Genomic DNA, 26782 nt, shown 5'->3' with positions numbered 1-26782 from the left:
ATAGTTTTTGGCTACAGCATGTTACTGGCCCTTTAAAAGGGAAGAGGCTAGTGCACCTGTGACTGGTTAACTGATCCACAGCTGGTCTTAAGAGGAGCCCCAGGGACTTAAAGGAGAGAGAAACCTGATAAGTCAAGAGATTGGCAGGTGAGAGCTGCTTGAGGTGGGAGGTTCTAGGAGGTCTATGATAGGACCTGGCTGAAGGCAGGAGAACAGTAAGAGGGAGCTGCTTGCTGGTTCTCTGAGCTGGGGATTAGCAGTGGAGGGCTGAAGGTAGAGCAGCAGTGGAGGGGCTTACTTGCTGACACCTCTGCTGGAGCCTGGGGAACAGTAAAAAGGCCTGGCTGTTGGCCCATCTGGGACATGAGATGTTAACGGACAAAGGCGCCTTGGGGATCCTTTTCTGGTAAGGATGAACTCCCAGCACAGAGACTGTAATAATCCTGCTGGAAAGAGTGGGGTTGCATGCTAGCTGGATAGGTTGGGGTGGCTGCCCAGGTAAAATGGCAGGAAAAGGACCAATGAAGAGTGCAGGTGTGATGGAAGATACATGAATGTGGGGTGTCAAGGGACTAGATATCTTGGGATTTTAAGGATGATATAATTGGGGTGGGGGTGATCAATGGACTACATTTTGGAACTTTTGTTATGGACTATGTACACTGTTTTTGTACTAAATTGGCCCCAAGGAGGGGTATGTACTGAAGTAAGAGAGCCTGGCATGGAGTTACTGGGAATTTTGAAGGAGGGAAACTGAGGCAGATGCACTTGCTGTGCTGCAGCCTGTAGAAGGAAGGTGTCCCTGGCGGGGCTACCTTGTGGCAATTCCATTGCAACTTTGTAACGCTAGGGTATTTTGGCCAAATTATAACCTGCTTAACTGTGTGATCTCTACATAAGACTTTGCCTACATTTTTCATTTTTGACTTTAGCACTGTCCTCCCTTCCTATCTTAAGCTGTTCATTGGTGCTATGCACTATTAAACTACTGCTGTGTTCCACAACAAATGTGCTTTCATTTAGTGTTTGATTAATTCTTGGGGAGAGTGTATTAGCTTGTAAACTGCTATATAAATAAATGCAAGATATTAATTACTACACTTGGTGTCCTAAACCAATTTAGAACTCAGCTCTCTGGAGAAAGGAGGTTCATGCATTAGCTCACTGGGTTATGAAATCCTCATCTGCAGAAGCCTAGCAATTTACATTTTTTTTTACCTGAATATTTCATGCAAACAAATAAAATGACCAGTTTGCTTAATACCGCCTCATTAGGCATGGTCTTCCAAACCCTGAAACACAATGTTGTGTTTTTCCCCCATACAATAGATTAGCACTTCTTAGCAGAGCTGGGCCACAGCTGTATTCACCTTTGTGAATTCAAATAAAGAACCCTGAAGAGGAATATATGACTTGATGCCACAAGCCAGGAAAAGAGAGAAATCCCATTAAGAGGCTAATCAATACTAATAGCAAAGAGTAAGATTTTTTAAAAGCCTCTCAATGAAGCCAGGCAGCATCTTACCAGTCAGTCAATGGAAATGGAAGTGGGGGAGAGAGAGACACCCTACTTTGGGAGGGATACAGAGGAGTTGGGTCGCTGATAGGGTACAGCACGTCCTGGCTGATGTGTGTAAAAGCTTGCCCAGTCTGATGGTGTGGAAGGAACAACACAGCCCAAAGTGGCATGGGAGACATCAATTCAGCATCCTTGCTGCCACTTTCCTTTCCTTTCTCTTAACTCTTACAACTGCTGTTACAGTCTGAAAAGCGATACTGTAAAAGTGACATTGAGGGTGTCAATGTTTAGCCTCGCTCTGCAATTTCCACATTTGTTCAGGTCACAAGATCTAAGGAGTTGCTGGGTGTTTGGGTTTTTTGTTTTTCCCACCCCCAAATGGCAGTAACCTTCACCCTGGGATCAGGAAATCAAGGTGGCTTCCTCTCTCCCTTCATCACCATGACAAAGATTCTGCAGTCAGAATCTGGCTAACAATTTTGAAGGTGATACAGATGAGGGAAGGCAGAATCCACCACACTTTCTCATAGCTGTACCAGCTCTGAAGGATCAATAGGTATAAGATAGGTTTATCTGCTCCATAAACATCTGAGATATAATACCATTTTAAATGTTCATTTCTATGAACATAACTGGTGTCAAATCTAAATTACACTTTTGGCTTTGGTTTTATATTTCTCAATCTTTCTTGGCTGTAATTAAGGCTGTTTTGTATGACTCATACTTGTTTCTCTTTTTTTATGCCATTAACAGTGAATTCAGTGCTCAGGAAAAGCATTGGACTGACAAGCCATGCAGACTGAAATCTTCAGAGCAGGTAAACAGAGTCCACAGCAGTGCCAGTTTCCCCAATGCTGATCCACTAACATGCCTCCTTTCTGACTCACTTCCATGCTGAGAAGGTTGCTCAGTCTCTAGCTCTGTCTATTGTTGGCAACTCTACTGAAACGGCCACAAAGGCAGTGCCTCTGTATTTTCAGAAAAATCACTTCAGGTTATACAGAAGAAAGCAATAGCAGGAGACACGCAAAGTTCCCTGTGTGTGTGTGTGTGTGTGTGTCTGAGAGAATGAGTATGTATGTATGTTCAGGAAGCATATTGCTTAAAAGTCAGTACCCGCTTTAAAAAAAAAAACCCACCTCAAATTGATGCATGTAGAACAGCTATCTGATAACACTTTTGGAGCCCTGAACACCATAACCACATTTAAACCAATGAATTAGAAATTTAATTTATATTGTATTGCCAACCCATGTACCCATCCACTCCCTCCCTTCTGGCATGAAATAACCCTGCCTAACATGGTTTGGTTTTGGTTAATGTGCCAGAAAAAATGGCGCCAAGCAATACACATGCATGGAATACAACTATGTATGTGTGAAAAATCTTAAGAGCAAAATTCAGAGCTCCATAAACTGTTCTTAGACAGATATTCAGTTGATGAAGGCCATTTGTCATTATAAATGCAGTAATAGCTGCACAAGGAATTTTCAATATACAAAATGTGTTGTACAGAAAAAGAAAATCCTTGTAAAGGGGAACCTCTTGCTATGATGAAGATGCTTTCTGAAATAGAGCTGGCTCTGGTATAAGACTACTGCTGCACTGCAAGCCATGATGAATATGTCAAAGCATACACCACCTTCATTTCTGGAAGAAGACAAAACGCAGCCTACCAGAGGATGAGTTGCAGCCTTACTGGGGGAGCTAGTACATTCTCAGTGCTTTGTGTTAAGACTTTCATTTTTGCAGCGGTCGCACATTGTGCTGCTCAGTCTAAGTATTACCAAAAAGTCCATTTTAACACCTTAGCAGAGACATGAAATATGCCTTGTGCTTTGGGGCTAGGTTGGAAGGGGAGGGCTGCATTTTGCACTTAGTGTTGTGTTCACAGAAAACTTGCCCTCAGACCAGTCCAGAATTTTGTTACGAAACCCCACAAGGTCATTCCCCACCCGCTGAGAAAAGCATATATGAGCCTACTTGACAGAGTGGCATTGGGGTTTGGTATTCTATGTATATTTTTTTTCCACAATGAAATTACCGTTCCTACGTAACTTATAACTGTTGTACCAAAACATCTAATATTGTATCTGAATAGCAATACTGTATCAAATGTGTTATCTGAGGGCACACCTACCTGTAAAAATACTGTACCAAACATTTATCTCTATGTGCCTATAGAACAGTATTATACCAACTATTTGTTTACTTAACCTGCATAGCAATAACTTACAAAATATTTACCAGTACTTGTACTTGTATAGTTATGCATATAGTCAGATAACTACTTATTGTTTTACTTATTGTAAAAGCGGCAAAGAGTCCTGTGGCACCTTATAGACAGACATATTGGAGGGTAAGCTTTCGTGGGTGAATACCCACTTCATCAGATATACGTCATCTGACAAAGTGGGTATTCACCCACGAAAGCTTACCCTCCAATATGTCAGTCTATAAGGTGCCACAGGACTGCGCACTCAGAGGTGCACTTTAATCAATCATAAGCAGTGAAATAATCAAACAGGGAATGCTGCTTCTTTTAATAAAGTGAAGCTTCTTGTTACAGACTCTGCAACATCCTTTGTAAGAGCTTCTTATTAACACCAGGTTAGGTATCCAAAGTGTAGGAGACTGAACTATTTTAAAGGGCTGAAATCCCATGAATAATTAGGTAGAGGTGAAACTCTATTTATACCCATGTGCTCCCCATCCCAGAAGGAAGCACAGGGCCCATAGTATTTACACTGTAGCTCCCAGGTTAGGGCTATGCCACAGACAAACTTCAGTGGGACCACTCACCCAGTATGGATTGCTCCATAGATGTTATCCAGTAGTGCTTTCCAAAGGAGACAACTTTGATATTGGTAAGCAAGGAAGCTCAGTCTTAAACAAACTTAGGTGGCAGTAATCCAAGCACTTGCTCCCCTTATTCCATCACTAAAATAAGAGAAGTTTAGTGTTATCATTGACCAAAAAAATCCTACATTTCCAATCAGGTGCCAAAACAAACAAATAAAAAGCAAACCTATGCTTGACCATTCCCCTTGTGGCACTCCAACAGAAATGATTGATACAATGAAGGTTTAGTGGTAAGAGAACCTGAAGATATCTAAATGCCTTGTCCATGGGGAGCGCTGTTGGCTGAATTATTCATACAAATGCAGCATGAATGAAGAATCAGCACACGTCTTTCCTACATTTGCTTTCCAAGCTAGAATGTGAGCAAATCACCATAAAATCAGTAGGCTGACTTGGCTGGCACTTTTTATTAAATGCAAAAAAAAATCAGTTTTATTGTGCCAAATTAAAACCTGATGCAGGCCCAGTGAAGTTGTTACACAAGAGATGATTTTTGGCCCATTATTCTAATGATTTATCAGTCACTAGGTTGTGGAGGAGAATATCCTTGTAAGGAAAACAAGAATGTAATGAAACGTGAGGGGGGAAGAGCAATAAGAAAGCTATTAAGTGCTTCTTCATCCTAAATTCATTGTAGAGAGAATGGGGCAAGATGAGACTTTCTTACTGTGGGGAGAAATGGAGTGTGTGGGTGTGGTGGCTTTGTTTGTTTGTTTTAAAGGAATCGGTCACATTAAAAAGCTGCATCTTGCACATCAAGCTTTGAAGTACTCCCCAAGCTTTTCCTTTCCCTATCTATTCTCCTGTCAAAACTTTGATGGCTTTAGCTTGCAAACCAGCAAGTTCAGAGATTTGACTGTGCCTAATATAGTTTAAAAAAAAAAAAAAAACAAAACTGAGCATGAATTTCACTACAGCTGCAGCCTTCACTCATCCCATTTCTGATCAAGTCCAGCTATTCTAAGTGAATGGGACTTCCCAAAGGAAATGAACTGTAAAGTTTAATGAGAAGGGTTTTCTCTGATAGTCTGTTATAAATAGTGGATTTCTAATGGGCTTGAAAAGTCTTTTGTTGTTTTATCCAATGGGTGAAAGAAACCTTACAATTATTTAGGGAGTGGGAGATGGACAGATTTGAGTCTCCCTCAAACATTTTATAATCAGAATATTTTATGAATCAACAACAAATCTGTAACAATGCAGGACATTTTTGAACAGCTTATTGTTTTGTGAATAGACTTCTATTTGCATATCAAGGCTATTTTTTTAAATGACAATAAACCGGACTGGATCAATATTCCTCATGGGGGTTCTTCTGTCCTGCATCAGGTACAGCATCCCAGAAAGGGCACCAGATAGCAGACTTCACACTGCAATCCCTTATTTTAAATTTCTGTAGTATTCTACAAAAATTCTCCAAAATACTAGAGCATACAATAACATACCGCAGTGTTTGGGGGCTGTCACTGCAGTATACTTTGGGGTTTTTTCTTTTTTTTTAAATTAAAATTAGAAACGTTTTTACATCTTCCTCTTTGTCGTATTTGTCTGCTGTAGAATATTTTTCCTTTGTGTCATTTTGTAGGAAAGTTCACTTGTCTTATGTTTTCAGGAGTCATGTTTTTGCCACATTTTCAGAAGTACCACTGTCATTTCAGGAAAAAAGTACATTAAAATACAATCGGCAATGTCAGTTATTATTTAATTTGGAAAGTTGCTGTGTTAAATGCAGCAAAGCATTATGTTAAGATGGAATGTTGAAACATGAGTGGTAGCAAATACTAATTATTGTGGCTTCAGTTTCATACAAAATAAAATGAGACTTAATCTCAGATGGTGGCATATGATATGGCTCCTTCAGGGGAGACACTTTTTGCTAGTTTGTTAAACTTGGATCTGGTTATCTGAGCAGGGCAGGTTTCCAAAGAAAGAATCAGGAATGGATCAGTGCAGGTGATATCTGGGTGCAGAATTAAGCCACTTTTTATGTTAGGAAGGCTGGGGAAGTACTCACTCTTTGGTGAATGTTGAGAGGAAAATGACATAGGTCTTGTCTAGTACATGTAAAAGTTTTGCCATCATAGCTAGGTTGGTTATGAGTGTGGGGGAAAATCCCAGCCCTGACTGACATAGCAATGCCAGCAAAAGCTCTAATGTTGACAGTTATATCATCAGAAAAGTCATTTCACCAGCACAGCTTAGCTTGTTCAGGGAACTGGTATAAGCTAAACTGGCAAAAGAATTATTTTGCTGGTATAAGCTATGTCTCCATCTCAACAAGAAGGATTTGGCAAACACTTTCTAATGTAGACAAGTATCACATCTCCCAGATTTTCTGAACAGCAAGGGTAAGTGAGTGCAATATGCAGTGGCTCTTCAAAACCGTTTGCATAATTGGGTTTATGAGCAGTCTCCCAATGATCCCATTTACTACTGTTTATAGCAAATAGCATACTAATTACTAAACTGTGAATCAAGGTGTCTGTGCAGGGGTGGATGGTTGCAGTGGGGCAGGGTCTATTCAGGAAATGTTTGTCTTCAGAAGAAAGCAGGTTTGGGGAAAGATTGATAAACCTGTCTAGGGAAGAGATGACTAGTGGAAATGGGGTGGGATCAGGAGGGGATCAGGGAATTTGCTCTAGCTGCAGAAAAACTGAGCAAGGATTAGGAGACTTCTACAGGTGGGAAATGTCTACCATGGGAATGATTAGAAAATCTGTCCAGGAACAGGGGGATTTCAATAAGAGTGGAGAAGAAGGGTAGAACACCTTGGAGAATCTCTGTTAGGGAGCAAGCAGTGGAGCCTAGTGACCTACATTAGTGTAGCTTATTTGCTCTTGGTCCAGACTTTATCTGAAGAATAAAATATCTGAATTTCACCTCCACCTAGTTTCTGTAGAAGATTTGCTAAAGTTCTCTGGGCATTTTAATGTTTTATGATCAATTCTGCTGGCTCTTCCCAGGCTCTCTTCTTTATAATATGAGACATTAGCCAGAAAAACTGGCGCTGTATTCATTCCAATGAGAAAACAGGACAGGTAGAAATATAAAGCCACTGTTTTTGGGGGGTTTTGTTGTTTTTGTTTTTGTTAATTAAAGCTAAGCATTTCTAATGCACCCATCACATCATATTTGGGCTGCAGTTTGTTTTTCACAGACTATAATGTGATTCATAAAGTTTGGATGATTGTTAATGCTCGTGCCTAACCATTAAAATTATGTTCCTAGTTAAACTTAAGGGATTTACAAATTTGTTTTGTGACTCCAAAGTCCCAGTGAATATTGTGGTTCTGTGATGCCCATGAAAGGTTGAATTTGAAGCTGGTAGAAATAGTGTCAACCTCTCAGGAGGTAAGTAGCCAGTCCAATTGTTCTGTTAACATAACACTCAACCAACGAAGCACAAGTTAGAAGTATGTGGCTACTTGACATCTAACTGAAGGTGAGCAGGGAGGGTGTAGTTCCTCAGGAAGCTCCAAGATCCTCTGCTCAGGCAATTCAGTGGAGCTCTTATTTAATTCAGCACTTGCGTTTTGAGCAATAGTTAATAAATGTCCTAAGAAAAAAACATCAACTAACTGGGGAATGAAAGATAAAAGAAGGGTTTTTCTTTTGCTTTTCTTACCAACCAGTAGTATTCCACTGGGTCCAGAGAGCCAAAGCTCAGAATCTCACGTAAATGGGGAGACTGAAAACAGCACCACACTATGGTGCCTCCCTTCAGTGATGGGAACCTCTTCTGTCCTTCCCACCCATCTTGCAACCTTTAAGTTTCAAGCCTACACCTAGTATAATGAGGTGTAAAGCAGGGTTGGATTGAGTTTCAGAAAGTACCTGCAAGAGGAGCAAGCACAGATGCTCCTTTTAGTTCAGTGACAGCAGTTACTTGGAAAGCTGGAGACTTGGTTCTGACTTCTGTCCATATTAAGTGTATTTATGGTTTGTGAACTGTGATCTATCAGGGAGATGCATGACAGCCTTCACCCAGTTTTCCTGGTTTCTCAAGGATTTCCTCAAGCATTATCCAGCCATCAAATCCACAGCCTCTGTAGCAGCACTTAGAGATATAGTTTGGCTTCAGTGAAGGAGAGTACATATGGAAGTCTGGTTCTGTTTAAATTAGAGATTGTGAACTTTCAAACAATTCAGATTCTAGTCCATGCTTAAATTGTTTGTCTCCGATTCAGCTTTAATGTAAACTAAGAGGACGACTGCTGGCTGGACTAAGTGGAATTCAGCATCAGAGTAACACTCTGCAAACCAGAAATCTTCAGTGTGAAAGTAGCTCCTTTTTATTCAATGTAAAAATTGTGTATGGAGTTTAGAACACAGATGCATCTGCTGACCTGCACTTCTGCAAACTCTGGAGTTTGCAATTTCCAGACCAGGAGATCCTGAAAAAGGGGAAGTCTTCCATAGGGTGGGAATCCAGAGAGGATCTCAACAAAGGGAGTATCTAGATAGAATCTCCAATATTTTGGCAAGTATTCTTCAGGAAAGTGAGTGGCAGCCCCCACCCCTGATACAAGAGCTCTAGCCTCTGCTATCTGAAGTTTCAACTTGTGCTCTACATTTGCACTTTACTGTTTTTTCACTGACTTGAACCCAGGTCCTCTTGGCACAATAGAGGCTTGTCTACACTGGAAAGTTATGCTGCTATGTTTTTCCTTTTTCTGGCAGAAAGTGCTTTATATCCATCCATATACAAAATGTCTTATAGCAGTTTATCTTACCACTTAAATCAAAACTCTTAAACTGCTTCAGAATAAAAACAGGACAGCTTGGCACTATCCTGGTTCCCTCCCTTTTGCACCTCCTGCTGCAGTTCAGGATAGATGTAGCAAGGTATCTGCAAACCGCTTAGCCACACGCACGATCAATATCAGAAAAGATAAATCTGCTGCAATTGACTACAGGCTGTACTGTCACTAACTGACTATGAAAAATGATCAGTACTTGAATACACTGCATTTTTATCTTTAAATCTTTCAACAGAAGCAGTGTCAATATCAGAACACTAAATAATCTCTAGATAGCAGGAAGATTTTTTTTTTTAAACAGAAGATGGATGTTGCCTTTTGGAGACCTTAAATATTGAAGCATGGAATTAGCCCTGCAAATCTCTTAAGGTGATTGACTGCTTAGACTTCCCTTTGACTTAGAACACTTTTTTTACAAATTTTAATTTTTGTTTTACTATGGGAATTATATATGGACAAACTCTGTTTTCAGGTAATACACTTGAGGCTAAATCTATCCCTGGTTTAACTCCAGTGACTTTAATGAGATTGTACCAGGAATTAATTTGGCCTTTGGAAATAATTAGTTTTAAGGGGAATTGATAGGGCTTCAATAACTCTAGCATGCCCTGTGTTGAGAGTGGGGTGGGGTTGGGTGGGGGGGGAATGGTTACTGACCTCACTAACTGTTCATTGAGATGTTGTCTATATGTATTTCACACTTTGGCTGTATGCAGTTCTTGTGTACAATATCTTTTGGCAAGCAGTGTCTGTTGGACTACACCTGCAGCCTCAAAGTCCCCACCCACACACACCTGAAGGCATAAAGAGTGGAGTGGGACCAATTGTCCCTCAGTTCTTTCACCAATATAGAATCCCAAAGGAGTAGGACTCCATAGTTGTGGGGGAGGAAGGTAGGTTCAGGACCAGCTCTAGGCACCAGCAAAGGAAGCACGTGCTTGGGGTGGCACAATTCCACCACCCCTTTTTTGCTTGGGCAGTTGCTCTCAGAGCTGGGGTGGCAAATTTTTTTGCTTGGGGTGGCAAAAAATCTAGAGCTGGACCTGGGTGGGTTATGGAATCAATGTGGACAACACACTTGAAGAACCAGTTACTGTAAAGTCAATAACTTTTCTTTCTTCTCTGAGTGATTGTCCACATGGATTCTACTCTTGGTGACTAACAGGCAGCTGTCTGTTTGCCTGGAGGTAGCTTCTAGGATTCCTACTTAAACACTGATTGCATGACAGTCCTACCAAAATGGACATCCAGTCTGGAAGCCTCTACAAAGAATATTGCCTTGTAAATGTGCTGACCAAGCTCCATGTAGCTGCCCTACAAATTTCAGAAATAAGGTCATTCTTCAAACAGTCAGGAGAAGCTGCCTGAGACCCTAGTGGATGAGCTCTGAAGTGGCTAGGTGGATCTAACTTGGCTAGCTGATGTATACTTATACAGTTAAAGATCCATTTTAATAATCTGTGTGAGCGTATTGCTTGACCCTTAACACTACCATCGAAGCCCATGAACAATCCAGGTGTGCTCCTGAATGATTTTGTTCTGGGAAGGTAGATGCCAATGCTTGTATTTTATGACTTTTAGCTTCCCCTGAGGAAGAAAATTAGGAGATGAGTAAATTAGCTCTTATGGATGAGGCCAGAATATGACCCTGTCCTTATGAAACACTGTGTAAGGGAGATCCACCATGAGGGCTTGAATCTCCCCTACCTTTCCAACTGATGTAATGGCTACTAAAAAGGCAATCTTCTCTGATAGGGAACAGGGTGCTCAGGGCTCAAAGGTGGGACTCATCAAATCTGTTACTATACTGAGGTGTGAAGGAGGGGGCTCCTGAATCAGGGATAAACATCAATAAGGGCCTTAAAGAATCTTGCCACAGGAGGGTGAGAAAATACTCTGGGCACTGGATAGAAGAGTGATCTGCAAATATGGCTGCTAGATGGACCGTTATAAAACTAATAGAGTCCAGATTGTTTCAGGGCTAGTAAATAGTCCAGTATTGCTGAAATGGGTATTGGCTAAAGAGACAAATGGTCCTGAGATTCCAAAATAGAAAACCTCTTCAACTTAGCTTTATACGTCAGGCTAGCTGATGGTTTCCTGCTTTGGAGGAGAATGTTATGAACATCAGCTGAACAAGGTGTTTCAGTCAGTGTCAGCTAGACAACATCCAAACTGTCAGAAGTAACAATGCTAGGTCCAGGTGCAATTTACAGTTATTTTGCAAGATTGTTTGGCAGAGCAGGGAAAGTGGCCAGCGGCTGTATTGAGAAGTTTACCAGATTTGAGTACCAGAACTGTTGGGGCAATCATGATGATCAATCCAGCATCTTGCCTCAGTTTCCTCAGGAGCCTCAGTATCATGGGGATCAAGAGGAAGGCATACGTTAGTCCTGACATCCAGAAAATTAGAAAGGCATCTGACAGGGAGTGTAGACTGGAGGTCCCCCCAGAGCAGAACACTTAGCATTTCTTATTCTGGTCTGAGGCAAATAGGTTTACTGATGGATATCCCAACCTGTGGAAAAACTTTGCCTTCTCTAATATAAACACATAATGATGTAGTCATATTTTTAAAAAAAACCATCAAAACATAATACTATATTGCACACTCAATTTTCCCCTGAGAAGAGGCTGACAGGAAAAAACAAATCACACTCTGCAAGTGTTAGTCATGTCAATTAATGTCCTTTTTGTAAGGTGATCAGACATTATGGTGATGAGGGTGGTATAAGAAGATGAATAGCATGGAATTGACTTGAACCTCCTCCAGATAGATCAGGCAGGTACAGGGCTGTCCCTTGTATACTAAACAAGGAGGATTTAGAAATACCGCTTATTGTTTCAGAATCTCTATTAAGTGAACAGGCAACTATTTCTCGAGGGGTGAAATTTCACCATAGTACAGAGAGCACACACGAGGCCCTATGTGCCATTTTAGGTCCCACTTGGCCATCTCTGTGCTTAATTTGTAATAAAAGAGGTGCCAGGGCTCAAGCAATTATTTTACTTTCGTAACTGATCGGTAAGTCCAGAGATGCTGAGGCTATGAACAGCCAACCCTAGAGGTACCAGGGAAAATTAAGCACTGGGCCCTCTGCATGGATTTAAGTGGTGCAGAGAACCTCGTACAGGCCCTCTTCATGGCATGAATTTCACAGTGAGGGATGCAATTTTAATTATGCTTCCCAACAAGCTTCAGCTGCTTGATGCACAGTTGAATTGAAGGATTCAATTTCCCTACAAGAGCAATGGAAATTAGAGACTTGAAAAGCAGTCATAGATTAATTTAAGGTTAATCTAACAACTGAATTAAGCGCAATTCAACTGAAACAAAATTGTTTCATAGAAATTACAGAACTTGTCTTACAACAAATTTGAAACTTTCTGCAAGGCAGATTCAGTTCTACAAGATGGCAGCTTCTTTTGATTGAGAGTTGTATTATTTTTCATTATGGATATTTACAACTTAATTATTACTTACAATCATGCCTAGAGATTGTAATATCTTTTATATTACACTGGAGTTTACCTTTAACTATAGTCACACATTTATGTAGAGACCTGTGTCAGGAAAGAGACAGGAATGCTTGAGAGGACCCAATTCGAGAACCCACTTAAGGGGTGCGTGTGCTTAACATTAAATATGTGCTTTGATGCTTTCCTGACTAGGGATGTTTTCCTGAATCGGGGCCAGAGTGAAGTAGACTCTGAATTTCCCACTGAGCCTCTATTTATTATATCTATTGTCTGGAAGATTTTTTTCTATGCTAAATTGATGTTTAAACTCACCCAGGCTGTCCTCCTGGATCAATTGATGAGTCTGAAACAGTTTGAAAAAACCTGACCTGTGCAACTGTTAAAATTTATGATTCAAAATTGATAGTGTAATCTGGGAATCCCAAATTTTCATAGCTATTTTCAATCATAAGCAGATTTTATTGACTTCATTTTTACTGTTGGAATCACCCTTTTAAACCAGACAAAACTAGTGAAAAGGGTGGATTAAAAAAGAGACCTTAACTGAAACATGCATACAAGGAAGGCTATGGTGTAAATCATAATAAAACTGTGCTCTTACATAATCCTTGCCATTCCAGGACCTCAAATGACTTTATAGACATTTGTTAATTATTGAAGCCTAAAAACACCCCTGGAAGATGGCTATTTAAATAAATAAATAAAATAAATACAGAGAGATAGTAACTATTGATACAGGGTCAAATCCTAGAAAGCAAAGCACAACCTGTGTATCCAGGATGTGCAATTGGGTTTTCCTCTCTGGCAGTGGAGGAATAACCAATCAACATAACAGATGCTACCACAAACCTAAGAATTCAGTAGCTTCTGAAGCTCTTGTGCCCCTGTTCCATGAGGATCAAAGATAGTGGATTTGCACAGTTGTATATTGAGTGACTGCTGAATCTGGACTCTCCACATCCATGGAAGTAGGATTTGCCTCATGTGAGACTGACAGAAACGTATCCCAGGAGTCCTAACTTTTAGTTGCCCCTTGACATACCAGTTTTATGTACTACAATACAGTAAGATTTAAACTAATATGACATCCAGGAGGAAACCCTAGTTTAACCACAGTGCATACTGAACATACTGAGCCTAACGCTGTAGCCCTCAGACAAAACTCCTAGTAAATTCAACTGGAATTCTGCTGCATGAGAACTGCAGGATCAGGATGAAGGATTGAGCTAAGAAACGACAATTGGATCATTCAGTCTCATCCCCCTGCATGTTGCAGTTCATCTTATCTACATTATTTCCATTATATTTAACCTACTCCTGATAGCTGTCCATTTGAAAGTATGCAAAAAATACAGACAAAATTTAAATATGTATTTTTACATATTTTAAAATTATATTGCTGCAAATTTTCAGAGATGGCTGTTTGAATGTAATAATGCAACAGCCCATGACTTGGAGCTCAATTTAAAGAAAGAAGCACATATGTTTTGAGTAGACATCAGCTTTCAGACTGAAGAGAGGAAAAAGTGTGTGTGTTTAGATGTTGAGTGGACTGAATACAGTATGAATTTATCTACAAACCATCTGTGAATTCTGGTATTTTTGATGCCTTCACAGATCTAATTTTAAGCAGTTATTTAGCTTTTAAATAACAATATATTCTCCCCATTCAGTATTACACCAGATTCTGCACTTGATCTTTGAGTAGGAAAAAAATAAAAGCAGCTGAGCGTATTGCTCTACAGATTGCATATGGAATAAAACAGCAGCCTTTTATTTTTGCAAGTAAAATTTGACATATTTTTGGGACAGAATTACATGCATAAATAACATCTAGTTTGACTGGGTACAGATTATTTTTGCATTTTTGTTTTAAATTTTCATGTGAATTCAGTACTGGTGTAAGGTGCGAAGTTGGCAGCCCTGGAGACTGAAATCCTCTATGTTCTGGGGAGAAATGGCAGCAGCAGGTTTCCCCATACTGCCTGAAACCTGACCTCAAAGGGGCCTACTTCAGGGGGCAAAAGGCAATTCAATTTCCATAAGTAGCCTGTTCAGTCCTCTGCCATTCTGCAGAGCACAAGGATACCAAATAGGTATAGGATGGGAGATTTTGTGATATGGACATTTCTTCATTGGAAACAGATTAACACCTCCTAGCTGTTCCACATGGGAAAATGAAGAGCCATCAATTGTGGTAGCCCTTTCAGGACTGGGATTATTTTTAGGTTTGTGTATTATATAGCACCAAACTCACTGATGGTGCTGAACAAATACCAGTGACAATTTAAATGATTGAGGATTGATAAAAAAGGAAGTATGATCAAGTGGTCGGGTCAGCCAGAGGATTCAGGGCCAAAATCCCTTCCACCATAGACTACTTCTCATACCTTGAGCAAGTCATTTAGGGTGTGTCTTCACAGCACATTTAGATTGAGTGAGTTATGACTCACACAAAAATCTCTAGTTTGAATTGAGTGCTGCTTTAAACTAGAGCTAGCTGGTCCATTGTGGGGTGGAGGACGACAACTTGAGCTTGAGCTTCTGCAGTGCTCAAGCTTTGTAATGCAGTGGGGATAAAACAGCTCGAGTTACAACTCATCAGCAGCCAATCCAATCACTCTGCTAATCATATCACCCGGCATAACTCAAGTGTTGTTTCTGAAGTGTGGAAGCTCTCACTTCAGCTTGGCTCAAGTTAGCACACTTGAGTAAACTGTGGATATGTCAACACTTCTAGCTGGAGGTAAGATTTCCAGCTTGAGGAGACATACTTGTGCTAGCTCTGATCAAGATAGCACTCTAAAAATAGTTTAGTCACAGCAGCATGAGCGGCAAAAAGGGCTAATTAGCCCGAGTGTGTACCTAGTATGGCTATACTCTATTTTTAGTGTGTTAGCTCAATTAGTATGTTTCCTTGAGCTGGGAATTGCACCCTGTGCTTGAAGTGTAGACCTCTCCTATGTTGTAAAGAGACACTCAGCTAGCTAGAGAACTTGGTATTCAGTTCACATTAGCCAATCGTGCTCTTTGTTACTAGCTATGGGCCTGAACTTGCAAATACTTAAGCATGGTGCTTATTACTGTGAGTATTCCAATTGAAGCCAAGTAAGCATTTATAAGAAAAGAGTAGAGCTTTTGAGGATCTAATCTAATTCTATATGCTTGCACAACCTGTTTAGTTCAATGGAGTATATTACCAAGTTTTGCCATCCAATACTTAGTTTTCTCCTTCCTATTTTTGTCACGCTTCTCTCCACAACCTTTTTATATTGGTTATTTTTATCTGCATATTTCTTTACATAGTCAGAACTTTAGTGTACATTCTGATTCTAGCTCTGCCACTGGCTTGCTGTGTAGCTGTTAGCATGTCACTTAACCTCACTGAGGCTGACCTGTCTACATTACAAGTACAATTGAGCTTTATCTAGTTTGTGACACTCCTATCTGACTCATTTTTAACAAACACAGTAGAGGTGTATCCATACAGCAGCTATTTTCACAGCACAACCATGTGATAGCCAAGTGTGCATGTCCAAGTCTATATTATATAACCATCAGTGCATTCTGGGCAGGTATTCATAGCACCTCAGCAAGAGATAGTCCCTGGAGTACAAGCACCAGCAGAAAAAGAGGCAATACACTCTGGGATCTCCTATCACACAAAAAGCTGAGAGGTAGGAGAACCAGCCAAACCCATTACACAAGCATGGTTAGAGGTCCTATCTATGCTGCAGAAAGTGTGACAAGCTTGTTACAGGAAAACAACCTTACACCAAAAGTAGATCACTATGAACAGTGAAACATGCTGTCTGTCATGTGTTAACCAGGCTGACTGACAATAGAAACCACATTTAAACCCAACCATGTCACTGACTAGTTACAAACTTGATTAAATGTTGTAGTGTAGCTGAAGTCTGTTTCCCCCAGCTGTAAAATGTATAATTTATCTAGGGTGTTGTGAGGAAGAATTAGTTAATGGGATCAATCCTACAATCCTTCCTCAAGAAAAAGTCCTGTTGATTTCAGTAGGACTCAATGAGTAATTAATACAGGCTTGAACGCAATACAGTGTTTTTAAGACAAAAATATAGTCATGATTCCATGTATCCTATGATTGCAGCTGGAGAATTTGTCACAAACTGTATCGTCTGCCACAGAAATCCTAGAATCATAGAACTGGAAGGAACCTTGAGGCCACTGCATTCATGGCAGGACTAAATGTTTTCTAGACCATCCCTGACAGGTGTTTGTCTAACCTACTCTTAAAAATCTCCAATGATGGAGATTCCACAACCTCCCTAGGCAATTATTCCAGTGCTTAACCACCCTGACAGTTAGGAAGTTTTTCATAATGTCCAAACTAAACCTCCCTTGCTGCAATTTAAGCCCATTGCTTCTTGTCCTATCCTCAGAGGTTAAGGAGAACAATTTTTCCCCTCCTCCTTGTAACAACCTTTTATGTACTTGAAAACTGTTATCATGTCCCCTCTCTGTCTTCTCTCCTCCAGACTAAACAAACCCAATTTTTTCAGTCTTTCCTCATAGGTCATGTTTTCTAGACCTTTAATAATTTTTGTTGCTCTTCTGTCTTACTGTCTCCAATTTGTCCACATCTTTCCTGAAATGTGGTGTCTAGAACTGGACGCAATACTCCAGTTGAAGTCTAATCAGCACGGAGTAGAGCTGAAGAATTATTTTTTGTGTCTTGCTTACAACATTCCTGCTAATACATGCCAGAATGTTGTTTGCTTTTTTTTTTTTTTTTTGCAACAGTGTTATACTGTTGACTCCTATTTCGCTTGTGATCCATTATGACCCCCAGATCCCTTTCTGCAGTACTCCTTCCTAGGCAGTCACTTCCCATTTTGTATGTGTGCAACTGATTGTTCCTTGTTAAGTGGAGTACTTTGCATTTGTCCATATTGAATTTCACCCTGTTTACTTCAGACCATTTCTCCGGTTTGTCCAGATCATTTTGAATTTTAATCCTAGCCTCCAAAGCATATGCAACCCCTCCCAGCTTGATATCATCCACAAACTTCATAAGTGTACTCTCCATGCCATTATCTAAATAAGTGGTTCCCAAACTTGTTCCACCGCTTGTCCAGGAAAACCCCTGGCGGGCCGGGCCGGTATGTTTACCTGCCGCGTCCGCAGGTTCGGCCGATCGCGGCTCCCAGTGGCCGCGGTTCGCTGCTCCAGGCCAATGGGAGTTGCTAGAAGTGGAGTGGGCCGAGGGATGTACTGGCCGCCATTTTCAGCAGCTCCCATTGGCCTGGAGCAGCGAATCGTGGCCACTGGGAGCCGCGATCGGCCGAACCTGCGGACGCAGCAGGTAAACAAACCGGCCTGGCCCGCCAGGGGCTGTCCTGGCACAAGCGGTGGAACATGTTTGGGAACCACTGATTTAAATAATTTATTGATCTAAATGTGAAGCAGACATGAGAACTTCATTAGAAAAAAAAGTTTCCAGGCTTTATGACTGGGAGAAATGGGAACCAAATGTAAACCAATACCGTGGTGTTGTTTTGAGTTTGCAGACAGCCTGAAACAATGTTAAACTGCCCCCATTAATTTCAAGAGATGCTCAGCAGCTGGCAGGATCAGTCTCAGTATTTGTACAGCAGAACCTCAGCGTTACAAACTGACCAGTCAACCACACACCTCATTTGGAACTGGAAGTACACAGGCAGGCAGCAGCAGAGACGAAAAACAAAACCAAAAACACAGCACTGTACTGTTTTTGTGTGTTAAATGTAAACTACTAAAAGAATAAAGCAAAAGTTTTTAAAAAAATTTAACAAGGTAAGGAAACAGTTTCTGTGCTTGTTTTATTTAAATTAAGATGGTTAAAAGCGGCATTTTTCTTCGGCATAGTAAAGCTTCAAAGCTGTATTAAGTCAACATTCAGTTGTAAACTTCTGAAAGAACAACCATAACATTTGTTCAGAGTTACAAACATTTCAGAGTAATGAACAACCTCCAGGCTCCAGGTGTTCATAACTCAGGTTCTACTGTAGTTGAGTGCTCTGTCCACCTCCTCACCAACAAAACTTCTTTGTATTATCATAGACAGGTCATAGGCGGTGAATTTTTGTTTACTGCCTGTGACCTGTCCATGATTTCACTAAAAATACCAGTGACAAAAACAGACTTCCCTACCCTACAACCCTCTGTCACCCCACACTCCCCGTCCTCGCCCCAGATCTCACTACCTCCTTACTGGTTTCAGAGTAGCAGCCATGTTAGTCTATATTCGCAAAAAGAAAAGGAGGACTTGTGGCACCTTAGACTATTTGAAACTTATTTGAGCATAAGCTTTCGAGAGCTTTTCATGAAGTGAGCTGTAGCTCACGAAAGCTTAAGCTCAAATAAATTTGTTAGTCTCTAAAGTGCCACAAGTCCTCCTTTTCTTTTTACCTCCTTACAGACTCCACACCCCTCTCTATCCCCACACTGACTCTCTCCTCCCCTACGTCCACCACCCAGACCTCTCTACCCCCACACACTGACTCCCCACCCTTCTATACCTCCCACACTGACTCCCTGACCCCCTACATCCAGGGCCGGTGCAAGGATGTTTCGCTCCCTAGGTAAAACTTCCACTTTGCAAAGGCCAAGGAGCCCTGCGGCAGCTTCCCGCGCCCCCCTCCCCTCGGCCCAGGGAGCCGCCGCTCCACTTCTCCCGCGCCTAGGCTTACGGCGCCAATCAGCTGATTGGCAGAGTGGGGCAGCGAACTCGGAGGTGGAGCAGAGGTGAACTGGGTTGGGGAGTGGTTCCCCTACATACCGACCCCCGTTACTTGCTGCAGGCGGCCCTCCCCACGTCCTGCTGCCCCAGTTCACCACCGCTCCACCGCCTCCCTGGAGTGCGCTTCTGGCCACCCACAACCACGTGGAACCCTAGGCGGCTGCATAGTTTGCCTAGTGGTTGCACCGGCTCCACCTACGTCCAGCCACAGACGTGTCTATCCCCTCACTGACTCCCTGCCCTCACCTCTCTATACCTCCCGCCCCCCACCACTGCCCCCTCACCGACTCCCTGCTCCCCACCTCTCTATACCTCCCGCCCCCCACCTCCGCCCCCTCACCAACTCCCTGCTCCCCACCTCTCTATACCTCCCGCCCCCCCACCTCCGCCCACAGACCCCTCTGTCCCCTCACGGACTCCCTGCTCCCCACCTCTCTACCTCCCCTCCCGCCCCCCACCTCCGCCCCCTCACCGACTCCCTGCTCCCCACCTCTCTATACCTCCCGCCCCCCACCTCCGCCCACAGACCCCTCTGTCCCCTCACGGACTCCCTGCCCTCACCTCTCTATACCTCCCACCCCCCACCTCCGCCCCCTCACCGACTTCCTGCTCCCCACCTCTCTATACCTCCCGCCCCCCACCTCCGCCCACAGACCCCTCTGTCCCCTCACTGACTCCCTGCTCCCCACCTCTCTATACCTCCCGCCCCCCACCTCCGCCCACACACCTCTGTCCCCTCACCGACTCCCTGCTCCCCACGTCTCTATACCTCCCGCCCCCCACCTCCGCCCCCTCACCGACTTCCTGCTCCCCACCTCTCTATACCTCCCGCCCCCCACCTCCGCCCACAGACCCCTCTGTCCCCTCACTGACTCCCTGCTCTCCACCTCTCTATACCTCCCGCCCCCCACCTCTGCCCCCTCACCGACTCCCTGCTCCCCACCTCTCTATACCTCCCGCCCCCCACCTCCGCCCCCTCACCGACTTCCTGCTCCCCACCTCTCTATACCTCCCGCCCCCCACCTCCGCCCACAGACCTCTGTCGCCTCACCGACCCCCTGCTCCCCACCTCTCTATACCTCCCGCCCCCCACCTCCGCCCACAGACCCCTCTGTCCCCTCACTGACTCCCTGCCCTCACCTCTCTATACCTCCCGCCCCCCACCTCCGCCCCCTCACAGACTCCCTGCCCTCACCTCTCTATACCTCCCGCCCCCCACCTCCGCCCACAGACCCCTCTGTCCCCTCACCGACTCCCTGCTCCCCACCTCTCTATACCTCCCGCCCCCCACCTCCGGCCACAGACCCCTCTGTCCCCTCACTGACTCCCTGCTCCCCACCTCTCTATACCTCCCGCCCCCCACCTCCGCCCCCTCACCGACTTCCTGCTCCCCACCTCTCTATACCTCCCGCCCCCCACCTCCGCCCACAGACCCCTCTGTCCCCTCACCGACTCCCTGCCCTCACCTCTCTATACCTCCCGCCCCCCACCTGGGCCCACAGACCTCTGTCCCCTCACCGACTCCCTGCTCCCCACCTCTCTATACCTCCCGCCCCCCCACCTCCGCCCACAGACCCCTCTGTCCCCTCACCGACTCCCTGCTCCCCACCTCTCTACCTCCCCTCCCCGCCCCCCCACCTCCGCCCACAGACCTCTGTCCCCTGACCAACTCTCTGCTCCCCACCTCTCTATACCTCCCGCCCCCCACCTCTGCCCACAGACCCCTCTGTCCCCTCACCGACTCCCTGCTCCCCACCTCTCTATACCTCCCGCCCCCCCACCTCCGCCCACAGATCCCTCTGTCCCCTCACCGACCCCCTGCTCCCCACCTCTCTATACCTCCCCCCCCCCACCTCCGCCCACAGACCTCTGTCCCCTCACCAGCTCCCTGCTCCCCACCTCTCTATACCTCCCGCCCCCCACCTCCGCCCACAGACCTCTGTCCCCTCACCGACTCCCTGCCCTCACCTCTCTATACCTCCCGCCCCCCACCTCCGCCCACAGACCCCTCTGTCCCCTCACCGACTCCCTGCTCCCCACCTCTCTATACCTCCCGCCCCCACCTCCGCCCCCTCACCGACTCCCTGCCCTCACCTCTCTATACCTCCCGCCCCCCACCTCCGCCCACAGACCCCTCTGTCCCCTCACCGACTCCCTGCTCCCCACCTCTCTACCTCCCGCCCCCCACCTCCGCCCACAGACCCCTCTGTCCCCTCACCGACTCCCTGCTCCCCACCTCTCTATACCTCCCGCCCCCCCACCTCCGCCCACAGACCCCTCTGTCCCCTCACCGACTCCCTGCTCCCCACCTCTCAACACCTCCCGCCCCCCCACCTCCGCCCACAGACCCCTCTGTCCCCTCACCGACTCCCTGCTCCCCACCTCTCTGTACCTCCCGCCCCCCCACCTCCGCCCACAGACCTGTCCCCTCACCGACTCCCTGCTCCCCACCTCTCTATACCTCCCGCCCCCCACCTCCGCCCACAGAGCTCTGTCCCCTCACGGACTCCCTGCTCCCCACCTCTCTACCTCCCCTCCCCGCCCCCCACCTCCGCCCACAGACCTCTGTCCCCTCACTGACTCCCTGCTCCCCACCTCTCTATACCTCCCGCCCCCCACCTCTGCCCCCTCACCGACTCCCTGCTCCCCACCTCTCTATACCTCCCGCCCCCCACCTCCGCCCCCTCACCGACTCCCTGCTCCCCACCTCTCTATACCTCCCGCCCCCCACCTCCGCCCCCTCACCGACTTCCTGCTCCCCACCTCTCTATACCTCCCGCCCCCCACCTCCGCCCCCTCACCGACTTCCTGCTCCCCACCTCTCTATACCTCCCGCCCCCCACCTCCGCCCACAGACCCCTCTGTCCCCTCACTGACTCCCTGCCCTCACCTCTCTATACCTCCCGCCCCCCACCTCCGCCCCCTCACCGACTCCCTGCTCCCCACCTCTCTATACCTCCCGCCCCCCACCTCCGCCCACAGACCCCTCTGTCCCCTCACTGACTCCCTGCCCTCACCTCTCTATACCTCCCGCCCCCCACCTCCGCCCCCTCACAGACTCCCTGCTCCCCACCTCTCTATACCTCCCGCCCCCCACCTCCGCCCACAGACCTCTGTCCCCTCACCGACTCCCTGCCCTCACCTCTCTATACCTCCCGCCCCCCACCTCCGCCCACAGACCCCTCTGTCCCCTCACCGACTCCCTGCTCCCCACCTCTCTATACCTCCCGCCCCCCACCTCCGCCCCCTCACCGACTCCCTGCCCTCACCTCTCTATACCTCCCGCCCCCCACCTCCGCCCACAGACCCCTCTGTCCCCTCACCGACTCCCTGCTCCCCACCTCTCTACCTCCCGCCCCCCACCTCCGCCCACAGACCCCTCTGTCCCCTCACCGACTCCCTGCTCCCCACCTCTCTATACCTCCCGCCCCCCCACCTCCGCCCACAGACCCCTCTGTCCCCTCACCGACTCCCTGCTCCCCACCTCTCAACACCTCCCGCCCCCCCACCTCCGCCCACAGACCCCTCTGTCCCCTCACCGACTCCCTGCTCCCCACCTCTCTGTACCTCCCGCCCCCCACCTCCGCCCACAGACCCCTCTGTCCCCTCACCGACTCCCTGCTCCCCACCTCTCTATACCTCCCGCCCCCCACCTCCGCCCACAGAGCTCTGTCCCCTCACGGACTCCCTGCTCCCCACCTCTCTATACCTCCCGCCCCCCCACCTCCGCCCACAGACCTCTGTCCCCTCACTGACTCCCTGCTCCCCACCTCTCTATACCTCCCGCCCCCCACCTCTGCCCCCTCACCGACTCCCTGCTCCCCACCTCTCTATACCTCCCGCCCCCCACCTCCGCCCCCTCACCGACTCCCTGCTCCCCACCTCTCTATACCTCCCGCCCCCCACCTCCGCCCCCTCACCGACTTCCTGCTCCCCACCTCTCTATACCTCCCGCCCCCCACCTCCGCCCCTCACCGACTTCCTGCTCCCCACCTCTCTATACCTCCCGCCCCCCACCTCCGCCCACAGACCCCTCTGTCCCCTCACTGACTCCCTGCCCTCACCTCTCTATACCTCCCGCCCCCCACCTCCGCCCCCTCACCGCCTCCCTGCTCCCCACCTCTCTATACCTCCCGCCCCCCCACCTCCGCCCACAGACCCCTCGTCCCTCACTGACTCCCTGCCCTCACCTCTCTATACCTCCCGCCCCCCCACCTCCGCCCCTCACAGACCCCTGCTCCCCACCTCTCTATACCTCCCCGCCCCCCACCTCCGCCCCCTCACCGACTTCCTGCTCCCCACCTCTCTACCTCCCGCCCCCCACCGTCCGCCCACAGACCCCTCTGTCCCCTCACCGACCCCCTGCTCCCCACCTCTCTATACCTCCCGCCCCCCCACCTCCGCCCACAGACCCCTCTGTCCCCTCACTGACTCCCTGCCCCCACCTCTCTATACCTCCCGCCCCCCACCTCCGCCCCCTCACCGACTCCCTGCTCCCCACCTCTCTATACCTCCCGCCCCCCACCTCCGCCCACAGACCTCTGTCCCCTCACTGACTCCCTGCTCCTCACCTCTCTATACCTCCCGCCCCCCACCTCCGCCCACCGACTCCCTGCCCCCACCTCTCTATACCTCCCGCCCCCCACCTCCGCCCACAGACCCCTCTGTCCCCTCACCGACTCCCTGCTCCCACCTCTCTATACCTCCCGCCCCCCACCTCCGGCCACAGACCCCTCTGTCCCTCACCGACTCCCTGCTCCCCACCTCTCTATACCCCCCCCCCCCCCACCTCCGCCCACAGACCCCTCTGTCCTCTCACCGACTCCCTGCTCCCCACCTCTCTATACCTCCCGCCCCCCACCTCCGCCCACAGACCTGTCCCCTCACCGACTCCCTGCTCCCCACCTCTCTATACCTCCCGCCCCCCACCTCCGCCCACAGACCCTCTGTCCCGTCACCGACTCCCTGCTCCCCCACCTCTCTATACCTCCCGCCCCCCACCTCCGCCCACAGACCCCTCTGTCCCCTCACCGACTCCCTGCTCCCCACCTCTCTTACCTCCCGCCCCCCACCTCCGCCCACGACCCCTCTGTCCCCTCACCGACTCCCTGCTCCCCACCTCTCTATCCCTCCCGCCCCCCACCTCCGCCCACAGACCCCTCTGTCCCCTCACAGACTCCCTGCTCCCCACCTCTCTATACCTCCCGCCCCCCACCTCCGCCCACAGACCCCTCTGTCCCCTCACCGACTCCCTGCTCCCCACCTCCGCCCACAGACCCCTGTCCCCTCACCGACTCCCTGCTCCCCACCTCTCTATACCTCCCGCCCCCCACCTCCGCCCCACAGACCCCTCTGTCCCCTCACCGACTCCCTGCTCCCCACCTCTCTATACCTCCCGCCCCCCACCTCCGCCACAGACCCCTCTGTCCCCCCACCGACTCCCTGCTCCCCACCTCTCTATACCTCCCGCCCCCCACCTCCGCCCACAGATCCCTCTGTCCCCTCACCGACCCCCTGCTCCCCACCTCTCTATACCTCCCGCCCCCCACCTCCGCCCACAGACCTGTCCCCTCACCGACTCCCTGCTCCCCACCTCTCTATACCTCCCGCCCCCCACCTCCGCCCACAGACCTGTCCCCTCACCGACTCCCTGCTCCCCACCTCTCTATACCTCCCGCCCCCCCACCTCCGCCCACAGACCCCTCTGTCCCCTCACCGACTCCCTGCTCCCCACCTCTCTACACCTCCCGCCCCCCCCCCCCCTCCGCCCACAGACCCCTCTGTCCCCTCACCGACCCCCCTGCTCCCCACCTCTCTATACCTCCCGCCCCCCCACCTCCGCCCACAGACCCCTCTGTCCCCTCACCGACCCCCCTGCTCCCCACCTCTCTATACCTCCCGCCCCCCACCTCCGCCCACAGACCCTCTGTCCCCTCACCGACTCCCTGCTCCCCACCCCTTCTATACCTCCCGCCCCCCACCTCCGCCCACAGACCTGTCCCCCTCACCGACTCCCTGCTCCCCACCTCCTATACCTCCCCTCCCCCCCCCACCATCCGCCCACAGACCTCTGTCCCCTCACGACCCCCTGCTCCCCACCTCTCTATACCTCCCGCCCCCCCACCTCCGCCCACAGACCTCTGTCCCCTCACCGACCCCCTGCTCCCCACCTCTCTACCTCCCCTCCCAGCCCCCCACCTCCGCCCACAGACCTCTGTCCCCTCACCGACCCCCTGCTCCCACCTCTCTACCTCCCCTCCCAGCCCCCCACCTCCGCCCACAGACCTCTGTCCCCTCACCGACTCCCTGCTCCCCACCTCTCTATACCTCCCGCACCCCACCTCCGCCCACAGACCCCCTGTCCCCTCACCGACTCCCTGCTCCCCACCTCTCTATACCTCCCGCCCCCCACCTCCGCCCACAGACCCCTCTGTCCCCTCACCGACTCCCTGCTCCCCACCTCTCTATACCTCCCCGCCCCCCACCTCCGCCCACAGACCCCTCTGTCCCCTCGCCGACTCCCTGCTCCCCACCTCTCTATACCTCCCGCCCCCCACCTCCGCCCACAGACCTCTCTGTCCCCTCACCGACTCCGTGCTCCCCACCTCTCTATACCTCCCGCCCCCCACCTCCGCCCACAGACCCCTCTGTCCCCTCACCGACTCCCTGCTCCCCACCTCTCTATACCTCCCGCCCCCCACCTCCGCCCACAGACCTCTGTCCCCTCACCGACTCCCTGCTCCCCACCTCTCTATACCTCCCGCCCCCCACCTCCGCCCACAGACCCCTCTGTCCCCTCACCGACTCCCTGCTCCCCACCTCTCTATACCTCCCGCCCCCCACCTCCGCCCCCTCACCGACTCCCTGCCCTCACCTCTCTATACCTCCCGCCCCCCCACCTCCGCCCACAGACCCCTCTGTCCCCTCACCGACTCCCTGCTCCCCACCTCTCTACCTCCCGCCCCCCCACCTCCGCCCACAGAACCCTCTGTCCCCTCACCGACTCCCTGCTCCCCACCTCTCTACCTCCCGCCCCCCACCTCCGCCCACAGACCCCTCTGTCCCCTCACCGACTCCCTGCTCCCCACCTCTCTATACCTCCCCGCCCCCCCACCTCCGCCCACAGACCCCTCTGTCCCCTCACCGACTCCCTGCTCCCCACCTCTCTATACCTCCCGCCCCCCCACCTCCGCCCACAGACTCCTCTGTCCCCTCACCGACTTCCTGCTCCCCACCTCTCTGTACCTCCCGCCCCCCCACCTCCGCCCACAGACCCTCTGTCCCCTCACCGACTCCCTGCTCCCCACCTCTCTATACCTCCCGCCCCCCACCTCCGCCCACAGACCTCTGTCCCCTCACCGACTCCCTGCTCCCCACCTCTCTATACCTCCCGCCCCCCACCTCCCG

General features: G+C 48.9%; 1 long non-coding RNA gene across 1 annotated transcript; it reads left to right on the top strand.

Moving 5' to 3' along the window:
• Positions 1–122: 122 nt before the first annotated feature.
• LOC119844135 lies at positions 123–5678 on the top strand. The gene is made up of 3 exons (XR_005289177.2): positions 123–406; positions 2273–2336; positions 3035–5678. It is a non-coding gene; the product is annotated as an uncharacterized LOC119844135 (long non-coding RNA).
• Positions 5679–26782: the final 21104 nt, after the last annotated feature.

Source organism: Dermochelys coriacea, chromosome 16 (genome assembly GCF_009764565.3).
Source record: "Dermochelys coriacea isolate rDerCor1 chromosome 16, rDerCor1.pri.v4, whole genome shotgun sequence".
Classification (NCBI taxonomy): Eukaryota; Metazoa; Chordata; order Testudines; family Dermochelyidae; genus Dermochelys; species Dermochelys coriacea.
This window is presented reverse-complemented; position numbering and strand designations above follow the sequence as displayed.